This window comes from Xenopus laevis, chromosome 2S (assembly GCF_017654675.1).
Source record: "Xenopus laevis strain J_2021 chromosome 2S, Xenopus_laevis_v10.1, whole genome shotgun sequence".
Classification (NCBI taxonomy): domain Eukaryota; kingdom Metazoa; phylum Chordata; class Amphibia; order Anura; family Pipidae; genus Xenopus; species Xenopus laevis.
Window position 1 is genome coordinate 164,675,431 of NC_054374.1, and position 12,136 is coordinate 164,687,566.

Here is a 12,136-nt window from a genome sequence, read left to right on the forward strand (position 1 = left end):
AGGCTCAATGGTCTTGGCTCTTACTTCTGCCTTTAATAGCCGCCTTTGACCTTGGGAGGAGCCCTCGGCTATTTGGATGCCGCCAGGTCTTGTAAAGAGAGGAGCCAAGCGAGGGTTCTGGACGAGCAGAGGGGCACAATCGTTAAGCAAAGTCTTTTGGGCAAAAGGTCACAGTTCAAGGATTAGACGAAAACGTAGTCAAACAGGCCGGGTTGGTGCAGGCAGATTTCAAACGGAGTCAGACAGGCAAGGGTCAAAACCAGAATATCAATCAGAGTAATCAAAACAGGCACAGGTCGGATAACAGAGTGTAGAATAGTCAAATAACAGGCCAAGGTCACAGAAGTCAGGAGAAAATCAGGCAGGCAATGGTCAAAACAGGAATCAGAATAAACAAGAATAGGACCCGGGAACTCACGAATGGAACCAAACAACGGTCAATGATTTCCATTACGAGGTCCCTTTAAATACCTATTTGAATTTGGCGCCTTGCACGATGATGTCATGACGCCGGCGACGTTGAGCACAAATCCAGGAAGTGCGCCATAGAGGAACCGACGCCCAGAGGAGGAGGATCACCCGTCGGCCAACTAGACCACCAGGATGAGTCCTTACAGGGGGAAGGCATTTTCGGGAGATTTGTTGCTTGCGGTAATGCAGGTTTAGCGCAGGAGACAAAATGTAACAATCTTGTTATCGGGAACCTTGTTTAGAGATGGGTAAACTCCGAATGCACAGGGGATCCCTGCAGATTCCGGTGTTCACCGACGCCCTTTTGGGGCCCTGGGCTTTCTGCTGCGGAAAACCCAATGGAAAGTGCGTAACAAAACAACAAGTCCGTAAACGAGGTACCGGCAAGGATTTAGAAGAGACGCGGTCGAGAATTAGGAAAAAAGTTCAAGGCAGGCGGCAGGAATCAAAGTCAGAAGTCGAGCAGGAGTCAAAACCAGGAAAACAATCTTAGAGTAAACGCTTCGGCTGGAACAGTAAACTGGAACTTAACATGGGCACATTCTGTCACGATCGGCGCCCAGAGCAGCGCGTCCCCTCCTTCCGGCGTCGCTCCCAAAATGGTGGCACCCATGGCCGCCATGTGGGTAGCGGCGCTAGCACAATGACGTCAGCGCACCGCATCACAACGCCTGTGCCGAATTGCTGCCAAATTTGTAAATAAAGTGCGCCCAGTTCAACCAATCATTGCCCAAGTATAGGACTTAGTTGCTATTTTGTTCCTGGGTGCTTTATGTATTATTGTAATTGTTTTGTGGAACCTTGATCCCTGAATGAAACTATCTCAGTGAACCTGCGCTGCCTGCCTTCTGAATTCCTGCCTGGACTTTGACCTCGAAATTGCCTTAACCCTTGTCTGTACCTTGAACCTGAACTTTGACCCTAAGGGCTTCCTCCTTGGTCCTGACTCCCCCCCTGACACTTTCAAAATGGAGACTTGGCCCTTTAAAGAAGATTTGGTGGCAAGTTTGGATCCGGCGCCTCATTGTGACATCATGGCACTCGGCGTCACAGCGCCAACGTCAACCTGGAAGTGGGCGCCTGCGCACTGAGAGCCTAGGAGAGACGCGCCGGGAGGTAAGCAATCTCCTGCTGAATCTTACACAAAGATACTGGTCTGCCAGCCCATCACCCTTAAGATGTTAAGATTTTTAAAAGATCTGTTCATTATTGTAAAACCAATCTTATCAAGCGATATCGTCCAGTTGAAGTTGGGGAAACTGTGGTTAGCTGCCTGCTTGGCCCAGCAATGGATACATTTCACTGTGACCGATAAAATCTTCTAACCTGCCCAATCAATGTCGGAAGAAAAATCGTTAGATGCACAATCGGCATCTGTCGGATCGCAATAAAATCGTTTGTTAAGGAGAGAAAAACTTTAATGTCTATAGCCAATGCCACACATGCTGTGTTTTTAACAATTCCCTTGGTGGCATAATGATGCCCATAATACATGTTCAACATGGCACTAGCAATTCTATTCTTTATATAAAAATACCATGCGTTCACCGTAGGCTACGTACACATTTTGTATTTAGTGCTAAATGACCTCCAGCTCAGGCAGCAAAATGCCCAAAATTTATGTTGATTTTACTCCCATAATCTCGCAAATTTGCCTGGAGAGACAATGAGGCATATTTACTGCACTTTTTTGCTTTGGGAATCGCCGCTATACTTTGGGCAACTACATCAGACGTTATTTCGTGAGGAATACGCGTATTCATTAAAACGCACAATCAAGTCTCAGCAAAAGACCGTCAGAGTACTCAACGTCAGAGATGAGACCAAGAGATGACAACAAATTCTCTCTAGCGAAACTTCCTTGACGTGAAAATTCACTTACACATGTGAAACACAAAGGGGCAAATTCACTAAGCGCCGAAGCGCCGAACGCTAGCGTTAATTCGCTAGCATTTGGCATTTTCGTTACTGCGCAAATTCACTAACGAACGCTGGCGTAGTTTCGCTAGTGTTACTTCGCACCCTTACGCCTGGCGAATTTTCGCTAGCGAAGTAACTACGCAAATTCACTAACGAGCGCAGAGTACTGAACGCTACCTTTTACGCTAGACTTCCTTCGCCACCTCAGACCAGGCGAAGCGCAATAGAGTAGATAGGGATTACTTCAAAAAAAGTCAAAATTTTTTCTAAGTCCCAAAAAACGCTGGCGTGTTTTCTATATTATGGGTGATAGGCTGAAAAAGATCGAAAATTTTTTTGGGGCTCCCCTCCTTCCCCCCTACATTTCCTGACTCATGGCAACTTACCTAGACAGTGGGCACATGTGTAGGGCAAAATAAACATTTTTATTTGATGTTTTGAAGGTTTTCTAGGCATTTGTAGTGCTGATACGTATTCCTCCATTGAAATTTGAATTTGGCGCCCTATACAAATTAGCCTTCGCTTTACTTAGTGAATCAACGCTAGCGCAACTTTGCAACCTTACGCTACCCCTGTGCGCAACTTCGGATTTTAGTGAATTTGCGAAGCGCTGGCGAAACTACGCCTGGCGAAGTGTGGTGAAGTGCGGCGAAGTTGCGCCTGGCGAAACTACGATTGTTAGTGAATTTGCCCCAATGTTTTTTCACAAGTCATTTTAAAATAATATCGAGGTAATATGGGTATGGGATCCGTAGCTCCGAATTACGGAAAGGCCGACTCCATTTTATCCAAATAATCCAAATATTTTAAAATAATTTTCTTTTTCCGTGTGATAATAAAACAGTAATTTGTACTTGATCCCAACTAAGATAGAATTAATCCTTATTGGAAGCAAAACCACCCTATTGGGTTTATTTAATGTTTATATGATTTTCTAGTAGATTTAAGGGATGAAGATCCAAATTACAGAAAGATCCATTATCTGGAAAACCCCAGGTCCCGAGCATTCTGGATAACAGGTCCCATACCTGTATTAGAAATTTGGAGATACCACACCTAATAAATGAATAGACAAATGCTATATCTGATACGTTCCCTGAAAACCAGAGATAAACTGAAGGAGGCACCATCTTTTGTGATTTTGTTATTCATTTTGTGATTGATTTTGTGTTTGCTTCTTACTTTCTTTTCGATGTTACTTATGATTGGTCTAAGATTTGGATGTTAAACTTGACTACGATCCCAGCTCCGCTATACCATGAATCACCAGCTTGAAAATAACACGAAGGCAATTGTCATTATGGAATGGATATTTATTGAAATTATATTTATGCATGTTCATGGTTTGTAAAGATCCACAAGAAACTCTTTATTATGTCCTAAATTGCTTTCAATAAAAAGTCGAAAACTAAAAAAAAAAAAAAAAAAAAATATTTTTGTACCACATTTTTAACATTAAAACATAAACACTTTTTTGGCCTGGTGAAACTGAAAGTTCTCCAGGTATTTGGCTAATGATGTGTGCCCCGATGTCGCCCCACAATGGAGTAGATAAGACTTAGTCCAAAAAGAGTCCCAATAAACACTGGCGTCTTTTCCTTTTTACAGGGTGACAGGCTGAAAAAGATCGAAATTTTTTTTGGGGTACCCTCCGTTCCCCCTACATTTGATAACATGTGGCACATAAACTATACTGTAGGCACATGTGTAGGGCAATATAACACCGCTATATCTTTTTATTAAAGGGATCCTGTCATCGGGAAATAACATTTTTTCAAAATGAATCAGTTAATAGTGCTACTCCAGCAGAAATCTGCACTGAAATCCATTTCTCAAAAGAGCAAACAGATTTTTTTATATTCAATTTTGAAATCTGACATGGGGCTAGACATTTTGTCAATTTCCCAGCTGCCCCTGGTCATGTGACTTGTGCCTGCACTTTAGGAGAGAAATGCTTTCTGGCAGGCTGCTGTTTTTCCTTCTCAATGTAACTGAATGTGTCTCAGTGAGACATGGGATTTTACTATTGAGTGTTGTTCTTAGATCTACCAGGCAGCTGTTATCTTGTGTTAGGGAGCTGTTATCTGGTTAAATTCTCATTGTTTTTTGTTTGACTGCTGGTGGGGGGAAAAGGGAGGGGGTGATATCACTCCAACTTGCAGTACAGCAGTAAAGAGTGATTGAAGTTTATCAGAGCACAAGTCACATGACATGGGGCAGCTGGGAAATTGACAATATATCTAGCCCCATGTCAGATTTCAAAATTGAATATAAAAAAAATCTGTTTGCTCTTTTGAGAAATGGATTTCAGTGCAGAATTCTGCTGGAGCAGCACTATTAACTGATTCATTTTGAAAAAATGTTTTTTCCCATGACAGTATCCCTTTAAGCTTTCCTGGCCTTGTGTAGTGTAATGTATTTGCTGCTGTATATACGACCATTGTACTTTAACTGCACGCCGTATGCAAATTAGCCAACGCTAGTGCAACTTGGAACTGCTGATTATATTTTCACTAGCGCAACTTCGCAAGTGTTCGGTACCCTGTGCGCAACTTCGGATCTTCGTGAATTATCGTTGTCCAGGTGAATTTACGCCTGGCAAAGTGTTGCGATGTGCGCAAAGCCAGCACTGGCGAATTTTCACAGGTAAGTAGATTTGCCCCTATGCCTGACACGGACACATTTGCATCTTCTGCTCCAGTAGAAATATCTCCAGGGCTGACAATACACTTGAGGACAAACCCCACACAAGAATGTTTTTGTTTGTATTTTAATGCACGAGTTATGTCTTACCTGCACCAAGTCCCACATTGGACCTTGAGATGTTGTGGTCATGTGTCATTTGAGCAAAATAACCAAAAATGCTTTTGCACTGAAGTGAATCTGAATTGCAGGCGGCAAAACATTTTAGTCATTAATGTGGTGACATTGTCTCTCTAGGAAATTTTGAAGGATCATGAGATTTAAGTATTTTAACCAGGGGTGTTGCTACAAAGGAATCAGGCCCTGTGGCTGCAGGGGGGGGGCCCAGGAGGGATGGAGGGCCCCATGAGACCCTACTTAATGAGCAGTTTCAACATATATTGGTAAAGCAGGACTGTAGATATCAGGGTTTTAGATTTAAGCCATGATATCTACAAGGACAACCTCTGCATATGTTGGGGGGCCCTAAAATGAATTTGCTCTGGGGCCGTTAGCATCTAGTTACCCCATTGTATTGTGGACATTTTATTTGTCATTTAGTACAGGGTACGTGTCAAGGGGGACTTGTTGTCTGCAGTAGCACAGTTTTACAGTTGGCTCCAAATCTTCTCATCTGCTATGGCACTTTAGGCTAGGGACATGCGCAAGTGATCCACTTTTCTCCACCTGAGTTCCCCCCAACATCTTCCCATGTACCTCAGGTTCCCCCCACATCTTCCCATGTAACTCAGGTTCCATCAACATCTTCCCATGTACCTCAGATTTCCACCAACATCTTCACAAGTACCTCAGGTTTTCAACAACATCTTCCCATGTACCTCAGGTTCCCCTCAAAATCTTCCCATGTACCTCAGGTTCCACCAACATCTTCCCATGTACCTCAGGTTCCCCCCAACATCTTCCCATGTACCTCACGTTCCTCCCAACATCTTCCCATGTACCTCAGGTTCCCCCAACATCTTCCCATGTACCTCAGGTTCCCCCCAACATCTTTCCATGTACCTCAGGTTCCACCAACATCTTCCCATGTACCTCAGGTTCCCCCAACATCTTCCCATGTACCTCAGGTTCCCCCCAACATCTTCCCATGTACCTCAGGTTCCACCAACCTCTTCCCATGTACCTCAGGTTCCCCCCAACATCTTCCCATGTACCTCAGGTTCCCCCCAACATCTTCCCATGTACTTTAGGTTCCACCAACCTCTTCCCATGTACCTCAGGTTCCCCCCAACATCTTCCCATGTACCTCAGGTTCCCCCCAACATCTTCCCATGTACCCCAGGTTCCCCCAACATCTTCCCATGTACCTCTGATTCCCCCCAACATCTTCCCATGTACCTCAGGTTCCCCCAAACATCTTCCCATGTACCTCAGGTTCCCCCCAACATCTTCCCATGTACCTCAAGTTCCACCAACCTCTTCCCATGTACCTCAGGTTCCACCAACCTCTTCCCATGTACCTCAGGTTCCCCCCAACATCTTCCCATGTACCTCAGGTTCCCCCCAAAATCTTCACAAGTACCTCAGGTTTTCAACAACATCTTCCCATGTACCTCAGAAGCAACTCGGATGAATGGTGAAACATTTCCAAGAAAAACATTGATACTCTGTCCAGTTGCATTTGAAATAATTCCACCTAAGTGCCGCTTGAGCTGGAGATTACAGAACACCCCATGGATGTGTTTAATCCTAAAACTGATGGCACACCCTGCTCCAGACATCTTCCCATGTACCTCAGTTTCTGTCAACATCTTCTTCTGTACCTCAGGTTCCTCCAACATATTTCTTTATACCTCAGGTCCACCAAAATGTTCCCCTGTAACTCAGTTTCTGCCAACATCTTCCCCTTTACCTAAGGGTCCACAAACATCTTCTTTTGTACCTCAGGTTCTACCTTCATCTTCCCCTGTACCTCAGGTTCCACCGCCTCGTCCCATGTACCCCAGGTCCCACCAACATCTTCCCCTGTACCTCAGGTCCCACCAACATCTTCCCCTGTACTCCAGTTTCCACCAACATCTTCCCATGTACTTCAGGCTCCACCAACATCTTCCTTTGTACCTTAGGTTCCACCCTCATCTTCCCCTGTACCTCAGGTTCCACCAGCATCTTCCCATGTACCTCAGGCTCCACCAACATCTTTCTTTGTACCTCTGGTTCCACCTTCATCTTTCCCTGTACCTCAGGTTCCACAACCTCTTCCCATGTACCTCAGGTCCCACCAACATCATACCCTGTACCTAAGGGTCCACCAACATCTTCCTTTGTACCTCAGGTTCCACCTTCATCTTCCCCTGTACTTCATGTTCCACCAACATCTTCCTTTTACCTCATGTTCCCCTCTTGTTCCCCTCAATCAGTAACATCTCCTTTCAATTGACCACATAGACATGCTGCCGAGGAAACATCTTAGACTTCCATCTTTCATCTTTCCATCTTTCTTTTGCACTCCCCATCCAAACACTCACATTCAAAGCCATTAACAATAAAGCTCCTCCCTATATTTCAGCTCTGATCTCAAAATACTCTTCTTCCCACAACCTAAACCTCTGACCTTCACCTCTCTTCTCCTCTCATCACTTCATATGTTAGCAATAGACACGTACTGGAACGTAGTGATGCCATACTTCTTTAGTTTACTGTACTGGCACGTCAGTATGTCTATTGACACCTTTAGTCTTAAAGAAGTATGCGAAAACAGCGCGTCTCTACATGCCAGTACATGTCTATTAATAACACCTTCAGCACACAGGCAGCAGTATAGACCAAGTTGCAGATCATTTCACTAATGTGCCCAAATATTATTGCTAGGGGATTCCTGTTCGCACTGTGCTGGAGGGCCTCATTATTATTAATTTCATGATGGAGGCTGAGGGCCGGTGTAAATTTGAAAAAGGGCCGCAATTGGCCCCCGGGCCGCAGTTTGGACATGACTGCCCTAGTGGAATCCCCTGAGGTGTGCTCCTCAGTGTTCCCTAGGTGGACGCACTACGCTGTATTTCCCAGTTCCCGGCCCTTTTCATAAGCAAAAGGAACTCAGGGCCTCTGGGTTACCAAGGGTAAATTGCTATTTAAAGAGACAGTAACCAAATTAGTGTTATATCCATTTATTTATTTAATCCTGGATTTTGTATTTCCTTTCCCACTTTCCCCACAAGAGCACAAATATGGAGGGGCGCACCACAATGGTGTTAAAAAAGCCAGAGCTGAAAGTCCATGTGGAGTGGGGAAATGAGAAGAGAAAAGTGGAATGTGTAGCAGGTGAAAATCAAATAAAAAGAGACAGAGGGAATATGAAGTAAAAAGAGGAATGGAGTAGAGGCAGGATTAAGAGAAAAAAGCCGGGAGAGTAAAATAAGAGCAGAAAAAGGGAAGTCATGGTGACAAAATGGCAAGATCTGCTGCTGCTGTTTATCTGCAGGTGAATGTTTTCCCTCAAGTTTTCCCTCAAGCAAAAAAGGTGCCACGAAGGTGCAAGAAATACAACAAATGCAATAGAGGTAACGCTGCCTACAACTAACCATTGTGTTTTTTCCACCTCTCCTGTGCATGAAACAATGTATTTTATTGTGTATAATGTCCCTGGAGTGTCCCACTGCTTATTATTATTATTATTATCATCATCATGTGCCTGTGTGGGATGAGCTTGGGCAGTCAGTAGCCACTGCTCATTTTTATTATTATTTTATTATTATTATTATTATTATTATTATTATTATTATTATTATGATGTGGCTGTGTGTGATGCACTTGGGCAGTCAGTAGTCACTCTGTTCTGCTTGTGCTGCCAGTGTATCCAGTGCTTTTTTTGAATAATGTGCTAGAAATGCTGCTAAGTCATGTGACAGTATTACATGGTGCCTGGGATTTCCCCATTCCCCTCAGTGTGCACTGGATACTACCCCCTTCCACATTAGCTACTTCCAACATTCATCCTGCAGCCCCAAGCTACAGTTCAACTACACCTCTCAATATCCTTACACAGGCAAAGCCATATAGTGGCGCCTTTTATCTGAAAAAAATTAGATATTAAAAGGGAAAACTGAAGCTACTCCATCAGGGACCTAACTGCCAGCACAGGAATTGCTCTTTCTTCTATGACACCCTGTGTATATGGGACACAAGCAGTGAGCTTTGCTCAAAGTGTCCAGGGAAGTAAGGGGTTAAGTAGCCTTCCCAAACACGAAATTCACCTTCACTCCAATGCAAAGGCAGTTTTGAACATGCGGTGGAGGCAATGTAGTGCAAGTAACATGACGCCCCTAAGCCTGATGGAACACCCCTGTGTGCTCTCAGAAATACATTTGAAAGGTCCAACACAGAAATCGCTGCACTGGGTGATCACAAACAAAAATACAAAAGAAAACATTTTTGCAGTGGTTTTACAACTGTGACATTTCCCTAATTTTTCCACTGGTGCAGAAAATGCCAATTTGCCCCCATATAACCACATGCGGTGTGACAATGCAGGTGTGAGTTTCTGTGCCAAAATTGGCCTTATGTGAGTATTGTAACATGAAGAGACTGTAGAACTGAGGGGGTGCCCTTATTGGGTGATGCTGCAGTGTCCGACTGGTCTGGCGGGACACCGGGAAAAAACCTGGTGGGCTCCGACCCTCATGGGCCCCCCCGGGCCAGACCCCCTCTCCCGATGCTCATTTATAAGGAAAAAAAAGGATTTTCTGTGACGCACAGCGCGGTGTGCGAATGCGTGCCAATGGGGTGGCATGTGCGCATGTGCGCCGAGGGGGGCGCCGTATGCGCATGCATACCGAGGGGGTGCTGCAACACACCACACGTCACAGTAGGGGGACGGGGGGCCTGTAGGGGGGCCTTGGACTGCAGTTCCGGTGGCCCCCCAGTCCAACCCTGGATGCTGCTGCTGCAACAGAACCTACTAAAGGCCAAGAAAGCTGTAACTAAACTCCATTCTGCAGTTGTTACATCATGTTGGGAGCAGGACCCATGGAAGCTCATTGCAGGGAGTTGATTTCCTCACTACAACCACTTGGTTATAAAGATTTGTTTGGGCGCCAATATTACATTTACTGCAGCTAAGGGCAATGGCGGGAGATTTGTTGCGCGTGCAGGAAATAATCACCACTAATGCGGCCCGTCTCCTGAAAATACCTGACCCTTCTCTATATGGAAGGGGAACAATAAACTATTGAAACTATTGTAATTCTGGTAACAATCTAACATGGCAAATAAAATAAAAGATTGCTTTGTTTGGGTTTATGGCATATTCTTTCATTGTGCGTTGTTGTATCTTCCCATGATGCCCTGCTCTCCTGGCGACAATGAAAGTCAGGGGTTAACTGACTCATTTACATTTTATGGGGCTAATTTGCATTTTCTGCACCAGCGGAGACATTTTCAGGGCTGGTAATAGCCTTAAGGAAATGTCGTGCAAAAAAATTGGACACACCCAAACAAAAGATGCTTTTTTATGTATTTTTATGCGATTGCGCTGGAGTTCTGTTTTACCTACAGTGATTGAATTGGACCATTAAAACTTTAGAGCTTTGTCCACAGCAGGGGAGGCCATAGACAAAACAATTAAAAAAGATGAAAAGATGTTTCGTTACTTTCAATACACACGTGTAGAGCTGAATGGTCAGATATACATATAGAAACAATAGAATTCTACCTGTATCTGACGATTCAGCACTAACAATGGCCGATGTTGAGGTGCCTCCAATGGCGCCCAATCAAAATTTTCCGTCCAGCCCAATAGAGGAGCCGACCGATATCCAAGTCTTCTGCTGATATTGTTCGGCTCTTTTCCCACCATACACGCACCGAATATCGTACGAAAATGTGTTTTATACAGTATTATCTGTGCGTCTATGGCCTCCTTTAGGGGTAAAGACACACAAACGGGATGTCACGTGCATGAAATCGTAACTACACTGAACGTTTTGTGCAGCAAAAATACACTTAGGGGCACATTCACTAAGCTCGGGTGAATGAATAGAGGGAAAAAAACTCGAATTTCGAGGAGTTTTTTGTGCTCCTCGACTATCGAATTGGCGTAAATTCGCCTGAGTAGAATGATTCGAATAGATCGAGCGATAAAAAGCTGCGACTATTCGCCCATTCGATAGTCGAAGTACTGTCTCTTTTAAAATCATTCAACTGCCTACTTCGCCAGATTAAACCTACCGAATTGCTTTAAAAGCTTATTGGAAAGTCCCATAGCCTTTTTTTCTACGTTTTTGATCGAAAAATAAAGGCATTCTATCGCATGAAAATCCTTCGATCGAATATTCGATTCGCCGGGCGAATATTCGCCCATTTGACTATTCGCCAGAGCGTAAATTCGCCCGAATTCCCTATTCGATTCTATTCCCCAGTCGAATTTCGTGGGATTTAACCCCTTGAAATTCGACCCTTGATACATTTGCCCCTTAGTGTAGCTAAACGCAAGCGGAGAATTGTGTCCTGCGCAGAACCAATTTCTAAGACCCGGACCCACAACCCAAACCACAACCTGCATATTTACCCACCTTGATCCGCTACCTGACCCAGACCCGCAACTGCTTTATCCGCAACCCGCCGACCGCCATCAAACAGGAAGTGATGGTGCTGCAAATCGGAAGTGACGTCATCAAAAGTGGGCGGGACAGAAACAAGTTTTGTAAAACTTTAAAAGGAGTAACATATAGACAATATTACATAAGATAAGAAATTTAGATGAGACCCGCAACCCACAGACCCACGACCCGTGGCTATACCCGCACCTTATAATCCTCCCATCATTCCGCATGGTGCCCAGTTTTTTGCGGGTAACACACGGGTACCCGACCCACTGCAGGACTCTACCATGTGCCCCTCACTGCAGCAGGACAGGACTGGTAGAGTCCAATCTCTTGCATCTGAGGCAGGCAGGGGTCAATACAAGAACAAATTAGCAATGAACACCTACCACGGACAGAGTAACCACAGTAGGAATCAACAGAAGGAGTAGTGGGGTTGAAAGGTTTGAATTTAACTCCACAAACGTGCGCTGGCACCATGTTCTGAATCCCCAGGAAATCCC